Below are 8,175 nucleotides of genomic sequence, written 5' to 3'. Positions count from 1 at the left end.
CCGCAATGCTTCAGGCGAACGCGACTCGTAAGGCTCTTGTAGATACGTATAGGGTGTATGCGTCGTCAAATCCGACCAGCCATTAACGCCGAGCTCCTTCAAATACGCATCTGGTACTACCCCGATGCAATGCCATCCACACCACCGAGTGCTGAGAGTAATTCGTCGTCAAATTGCATTTCAGGTGATGCAGGCTCTTGTGCGACGTCATCATCAATGGCATCGACAAACTGATCGTCTTCGTCTCCATCATCGTTCTCATCTGACTCAGATGTTACAAATATGCTGTGGTCATCGTCGTTTACAATCTGATTCACATCTTCACATTCAGCATATAGCAACGATACAAGCTAGTATTCCTGTATATCATGTACATACAAGCTACCAGACAGACCATTACGCCGCGTGTCTTCCTTCGGTTCTTCTTCCACCCCAGCTTTCCCCGGTTGACCCACACTGCTTGTAGACTGATTAAATTCTTTGTCTTCCTCAACTTGGTCACCAGGTGGGTTGTCGGCTTCGGAATGATCCGACGCATTGCTGCTCAATTTGGCTTCTTCAAAGTCTGGATCCAAGTTTCTTTGACTAATCGGAGAGTCTTCAATACAATAAGACGCCACATACAAAATTAGTTCAGTCCAAACGTGTATCATACCAGAAATTACCTCCTGGGCTTCCGATGGGATGTTCTTTATTGCCGCTGGGAGAAAGAGCTGGGGCCTTGGGTGAATCAGCTTGTAGTGTGCTCTTTGGTGGACGTGAAGCAAGATCCAGTGATGTACCGGAAGGCGATGGTGGGGACTTTCGGCACATAGACGAACTGGGGTGGTATCGAGGAGTTGCCGTTGAGCCGGTGCGGGTGAATGTAACGGGGGACTGCCATCGGATGAAGAAGGATTCGAATCTAACTTTCAACATACACGATTAGCAAAATGTAAACGTGTATCATACAGCCCACAGTACACGTACGCTTCGCTGTCACAGGTTTGCCAGCTTTCGCAGCCCTTCGACGTCCGGCAGCATTCGCAGATCCATCACGTTTTGCCTGCTTCTGTGCTCGAAGAGCCGCTGCTCACTTAGCACAGTCAGTACAGATCAAAGACATCCAGCAGAATATTTAGAGCAACTTAGGTCGATCTTGTCCAGGTACTTCATCAGGGCCTCCTCGCCAATAAACACGCCCTCTGTTTCGACATCATTGATCGTCTTTCCAGGCTTTAGGTAGATAAAGTCAACGGAAAGGCGGGCTTCTTTGAGGTCCTGCCATCCTTTTTTCATTTCACGCCATCGCGCCCGAAATGCCATTTTGGGGATGTGGGGTTCTTCGCTCGAGAGGGGAAATCCAAAAGTGAGCCGCAAATTTGTGCGGTGGGAGACGTCCACCTATAATCAATCATATGTAATTTGATGGTTTGATCTGCACGCACTTTCTATCTGTATCTTCTTTGTTGGTGTGTAGTATCTGTCGGGAAAGCATGGAATCGTCACCTACCCCTATTTAAGCTGGAGTTTGTAAAGACCTTTACAAATAATAAATGTAATATTTCTTGTATGGTCCACGTTAAGAAACTGGCCTTATCTTGTAAGGTCCAGGCTCTCGGGTTTTAAGGGGTTAATTGGATCAAGTCTCGCGATTCAAAATATTAGCGCTGGTTCCAAACGCTCGACAGATCGTACACAAAGTATTTAAATGAAATATTTTTGAAATTTTTGTATAGGGGTAAGATATAAAGTCGGTCCGGATACAAGATCCAATAATTACAAAGTCATTTTCACAGGAATAATATAGACAAGAGTATATAGGCAATATGTATGCATACGAGCTCGAAGGTCTAAAGAGATTGAAAATTGATGCCATTCGCTGGGGCAGTACCTACCGAGTTAAGGTGCGTGGTAGAGCTGGTACATGTAAGATGGCTTATGTTAGCAACGTTTCCCGTCCGACCAATCAGAAGCTATTTGCGAGGCAGTACAAGATCTCCGTCGAGACCTAGAAGAAGCACATTTCCCCGGACTATAACAAGGATCCCAAGTATTGTTTTTACAACGGCAAGCACATGGAGTCCCACCTGTATGAAGGTATCCAGACTGCTGAGTTCTATGACAAGCTCGAGAACGTGCTTGCTACCCAGACTAACGCCTTCAAGGTAAACATTGCTCTTGGGTACGATCTCATAAGTCTAACGGATGGCAATTTTACCCAGTACTGGCACCCGAATCTGGCTACCACTTACTTATTTGAGACCCCTGTTGGTATCAACAGGCGATCTGACATCCTTAAGAAAATTATCTCAAAGATAAGGTCAATGGAGCTGGCTAATACGCTAAGCTACCCCAAATCTGGCTAAAAGCTGAAGACGATTACCGGGTTTAAGATTTACATATAATTCCGTGAGAATGCACTTGGTGATAGTGAAGTTGTTATCCCTAAGATTATACATGACAAGCACGTAATCAACTTCCTTAAGACCAACAACGAGTTTGGGTTTCGCTGTATCGCGTGGTTCTTGTATCAGCGTGCTAAAAAAGATCCTCGTCGGATCCAGGCTGATGTTAAGGAAGTATTCAAGCCGCTGAACGGAACAACCCTGTCCATGACCAGGAGCTCCTGGCACTGAAGTATGCCTTTGTGAAGTTTCGGGTTCACCTTCTGGACTCACGACCCTTCGTGATCTACACAGATGTGGTGTAGTGATTTCTCCATAGTTGCGGATAATCGCCCGTTGACAAAGACGTGACAATGCCCAAGATGTTCAAGCGACGAGCCCTCGGTCATGTGATGGACAGTGACTCCAAGGTGCAAGAGACTCGACGGCGTCAGTACCGGATATTGGATACGGCCCATATGTCACTGAATCCAGGCTGTCTTTATTATTAATAATGGACTGGCCGGATTCGCATTTAGCGGCCAAGAACTGACCATCTACGGTACGAACCCTCGGAGGCGGTTGGGATGAGTTCGCGGAAGACTCAGCGATCCTTGGAAGACACGTTCACCGTCTCGGACAGGGCGCGGGCCGTCAAAGAAGCTCATGCGACGGTGCAGACGACGCTTGGCGTGCAAGAAGATCCATAACGGATCATTGTTCACTTGATATTTGTATACTTGATTAGGACTTCTTATTAGGAATAGACCCGCAAGGGTAAGCATAAATACAGAACAGAATTTCCACTCAAGCACACAGAGCGACGTCCGGCTTCAAGGTAAGCGTCTGGTCAAGCTTTTTTTAGTGTGTTATGCATGTCGGTGAACTCGAAGCTATGTAGCGAGGGTTCATCCGGCAAGGCCAAGAGACTGTGTATTTTGACCAATTACTATCGGGAGGTTTTTACGTGACGGCTTATTGTTGCCTATTTGCACGACTGGAAGTGCTTTTACTGCATCCCTTTTACTCTTCCAACCGAGAGTTGAACACTCGGTGCCCTCGTAAAAGGCTCACCCGTGCCTGGTACCCTTCCGCTGTTGGGACCACGAGGGTTCATAACACCTATTAGCTTTGCTCGTGCTAGTAGCGTGTTCTTATTTTTGCTGGTTGGCCTATATAAGTAGTTTACAAGGTCCAGTTTGTCCCGGTGCAAGGGCAGAAGTGGGGTCTTCAGGTCCATCCGAACGGTCGTTTGCTATCCTAGCAGACGTATTGTTGTGGGAACGTCCTAGCTACATTTGTAGCTAGCGTTCACGTGGGAATTCCAACACCACAACTGGTGCCGCGACCCAGGAACAGAGTGTGACCATTGTGAACTGTTTGTATGGCATTCCAGTTTACGAGCTACCAAGAGAAGAAGAACAAGAAAAAGAAAACAAGAAATATGGCGGAAGGATACCAGTTACGCCTGCCAAGTCTGGCGGAGCTCGCAACGAGAGTTCAAGTCCGGCTGCACGCTTTACAGTAGCCACCGAGCTTTTGGTTTGTTTTGACGACGAGGCAGACATCGGTCCTGACGCCGACGATAATGATGATTACGAAGACAAGACGCCGGCTTCAGAGCCAGGCGCAGCGACACTGGAGACGGCCACGCTATCATCGGGGCTGAGCGGGGCGACCAGGTCCCTTTCGAGGCACCTCGCCGACGAGCTAGATGACGTTGCGGGACCAGAACCGGTCTATGAAGTCTATGACGATGGGTGGCGAGTGCAAAGCATATAACATTGCTTAAAGCACCTCGCCCACCTATCAACGGTGATAGACCCGCCCTCAAGCGCGTTTTCGACCGCGTACAAGCGCTGATGCAGAATGATGAGTGGATGCTGCTGCTCAATCCCACCCCCAAGAGAAAGGCCGACTGGCCTGCGCTTGGGCAGGAACTTCAATACCTAGTCAACTAGGTGTCGACTAGCCAAGTTTCCTAGGATTCAGTCTCACTACGGTTGTCGCTGGCCTTTGAGAATGCTACGTACCCATCGACGATGTCGCTCCAAGATTGGAGTCATCATGAAGCCAGAGCTGCTCTTCAGAAATGGAAGAAGAAGCTTCGAAAGGCAAGTGGCGCTGTCGGCATCAATGCTGGTAATCTGCCTGTGATTCGACCGATCGTTCAAGATGAAGGTCCGTCCACGATTCCGCAACCGCAGACACCCCAATGACACGACCGTACTCCTCCGACCAAGCGTGGAGCTGAGCGTGGTGCCTTCTACACTACCGAAGCTTCACCGTACTTTTCAGACTCGCACATGGTTACGCCACGTTCGGAGAGCCGTATGCAACGTGAGCATGCTGGTAACGGGGGCTCGTTGGGTCGTCGGGGCGGTGCGCGAGCTCCCAAAGGTGGTGCCGGTCGTCGTCAGGTTGATAGCGATGGTTCGTCAGGTGACGATGGCATTTTGGTGCGTACATTCGACGAGGATGATCCTCAAGTCGAGTTGATGAGTCAGATGAATGCGCTGGCTACGCTGAACGACGTGGACCCCACATCTTGGATTGAAATGACATCGCACATACCATTGGATTGCATCAAGCCGTTCTCGGGCTCTCGCAACAAGAGCGAGAGCTGTATGCAGTGGCTCCGTGGGTTCGTCTACAAAATGACTGGAGCTCACACAGATGCCGGCAAATGGTGCATTCCATTTGATCTTAGTCTCCGGGACGGAGCCATTAACTGGTTCCGTCAACTTCCGAAGAAGACGAAGCGCAAGTGGATGCTGATAAGCGATGCGTTCATCCGCTATTACTGCTCGCAGCTCACGCAGACGGCACTGTCCCGTTACTACTCTGCAAATCGGGAGCGTAACGAACATCTGTGCAAGGCTGAATGGCTACGCTCGGAGCGCCCGTCTACACTTCGAGAAGAGTGGTCGCGACGCGAAAGAACACGTACTGCACTTCTGGCAACGGGCGATGATGACAAGTTGGCGGAGACTCTCTACCATACTCGAGTCACCGACATTCACGAGCTCGAAGAGATCATCGAAGATGTTCTCAAGGGCAAAAAGCGAATGTCTAAGCGCGACAGTAAGTTTTGATACTCCAAGAGTCGTGATGCGCGACGCGTCGATGCGTACGCCCGCAACAATCGGCGTGATGACCGTCGCCACGATGACAACCGAAATAAACCAAGCGTGACGCTCATTGCAGCAACGGTGGATAACCTACTAGCTGCATTGGAGAGTCCTGAAGCTGCTTAGGGGGGGCACCGAGTATTCAAATCAAGATCCGAACGCTTACAACGATGTCCGAGACGAGTATAACGACTTTCAGCCTGAAAATACGGGTGGTGATTTCTCATTGAATGGAAATGACCGATTCCTCGCCGCGGCTAACGAAAATGAAGCGCCGTGCAGCACCTACGCACGCTCCGACAACCGTCAGACGCGTGGAAACACGCCTGATCTCGAGAATGTCTTCAATTAAGATCGCCGAAGTGGTGACCGTGGGTTCAATCAGGACCAACGCGGTCGGCACGACTTCAAACGCCTCAACAGACGCCCACAGTACGGACCATGCGTGGTGTGCGGTGGCATGAGTTACTCCGCCCTCTACTGTAACAAGCGGTGCAAGTTCTGCAAACAACTCCACGATGCTGGACAATGCGAACTTTTCCGCAACTTCCAAGACCTTGCCAAATTCGTGCGCACTAAAGGCACGAAGGAGGAACTCCCGCCAGAGCTCAAGGCCGTCGTTCAAGAACGTCATTCAAACTAGGCAGCCAGCCAACTACAACTGGGTGGGTCCCTATCGGGCTGCCAGAGTTAGCCGAGCCTTTAATGGAAGCAGAGTGTATCTTTGCTCTCATGGGTAAATGGCCTGATTACTACGTAGCAAATGTGAACGCGATGGAAAATGAACCTGGTCAAGCGACAGGCTGCGATGTTCTTAAAGACCTCGGCTATATTATTTCTCTAACGTTTACCCCACACACCAAACGGAGAGCATACGAGACCGACGCAGTGAGAGAGTCGTAAAAGCATGAGTGAGCGTGGGAGACAATATTGGAACTTTGTTCCTATAAGCAACACTTTGGACTCGTGAAGAAATATGGACTTCTTCATGATGGCAAAGATGGAAGAACTAGCAGCACTAAAAGGCAAAGGGGGGTGATTGCTGAGATTCCTGCGAATAAAATGCCAGAGGGATCAGCACCTGTAAGCACGATGTGGGTGTATGACATCAAGTCAGATCACCAAGGGTATGTGATTCGTTTCAAATCCCGCATTGTGGCACTAGGCAACTATCAGAGACCTGATATTGACTTCAAAGAGACATTCGCGCCTGTGGCAAGAATGTCGTCGTTCCGACTGTTGTTAGCGCCAGCAGCACAGCTGTGGTTACTGGTGTATGGCGGTGATATCAATACCGACCATTTGAATGCCTGGCTAGCGACTCAACAGTATTTTAGATCCATCGATGGATATCCATGCTAGATCAATGGATACGTGTACGTCGTGTTAAAGGCATAATATGGCTTGCACCAGTCGGGTCGTGAGTGGAACTCGGAGATGAGCAGTTGGTTCATTAAGCGCGGATACGTACAGTCGCTAACGAAACCGTGTTAGTACTACGTTTTGACGGGGGCACGATAATGTACGTGCTGGTGTACTTCGACGACATACTGGTGGCGACGAACGATGAGCAGAGCAAGAAGGACTTGTTCGACGAACTGAATGAGGCATAACGAGTACCTGGGTGTGATGGTGAAGCAGACGCCTGAGCGAATCACAATTTACCAAGAAAAATATGCGCGTGAAATTTTGAGCAAGTTTGGGTATCAAAATGCCCATGCCGTCGGGAATCCAATGGAGGTGAACCTCCTATCGGCACAAATTAGTGAGGAGGGGACCGTTGACACGAACTTCCCCTACCGTGAGGCTATTGGAATGCTGATGTATCTGCCACGGGCACGAGACCTGATTTGGCCATTGTGGTGGGTCAGCTTAGCCGATTTGTGTCCAAACCTTCGGCGAAACATGCTGGAAGTTTAAAAAGAGTACTGCGGTACGCGGTAGGAATTCGTGACCATGGAATCACGTACACAAGTACTCAAGGAAAAACAAAGGAGGTTATACTTAAAGGATATTGCGACAGTAATTGGGCGAGCGACCCAGATCAGCGGAAGGGCACGACGGGCTTCGTGTTCACGCTGTCTGGGGGAGCTATTGTCATGATGTCGAGGCGGCAGTCGATTATTGCGCTATCGACGGTGGAAGTGGAGTATGTGGCAGCGTGCGAAGCAGCGATGGCAGCTGTAACGGCAGGGAACATCCTACAGGATATTTTACCAAAGCATGAGGACAAGTTGCGAATTGGAATTGACAATCAGGCAGCTCATGTTATGGCGCAAATCCTACCTACAGCAGACGCACACGACACATTGAACTCCGGTGGCACTATGTGCGGGAGCAGGTGCAGAAGAGAATCATCGAACTGCACAAGTTGATGGGTGAGGTGAATCCAGCTGACAAGCTCACTAAGCCGCTTGCCAAAAAACGTCTGAAGGCGATGTTGGAGCTGGCCGGCGTGAAGAACGCTAAGTAGTCGAAGTTGCATTTCAAATGGGGCGTGTAGGAATTCATATTGGAGACCAGGCACAATGGGACATTGACATACAAGATGCAAATCAGTTGGACCAGATTATTGTACGGGAACGGGGTGAGCCCGTGCGTGTTGGTAGGAGTTCTGGAAGAGCAGGACTAGCACTTAAAACAATTTAGTCTTACACCACTTTAACCGCAACATCTCG

Source organism: Phytophthora infestans, genomic scaffold, assembly GCF_000142945.1.
Source record: "Phytophthora infestans T30-4 supercont1.63 genomic scaffold, whole genome shotgun sequence".
Lineage (NCBI taxonomy): Eukaryota > Oomycota > Peronosporomycetes > Peronosporales > Peronosporaceae > Phytophthora > Phytophthora infestans.
Note: the sequence above shows the minus strand (reverse complement) of the source record.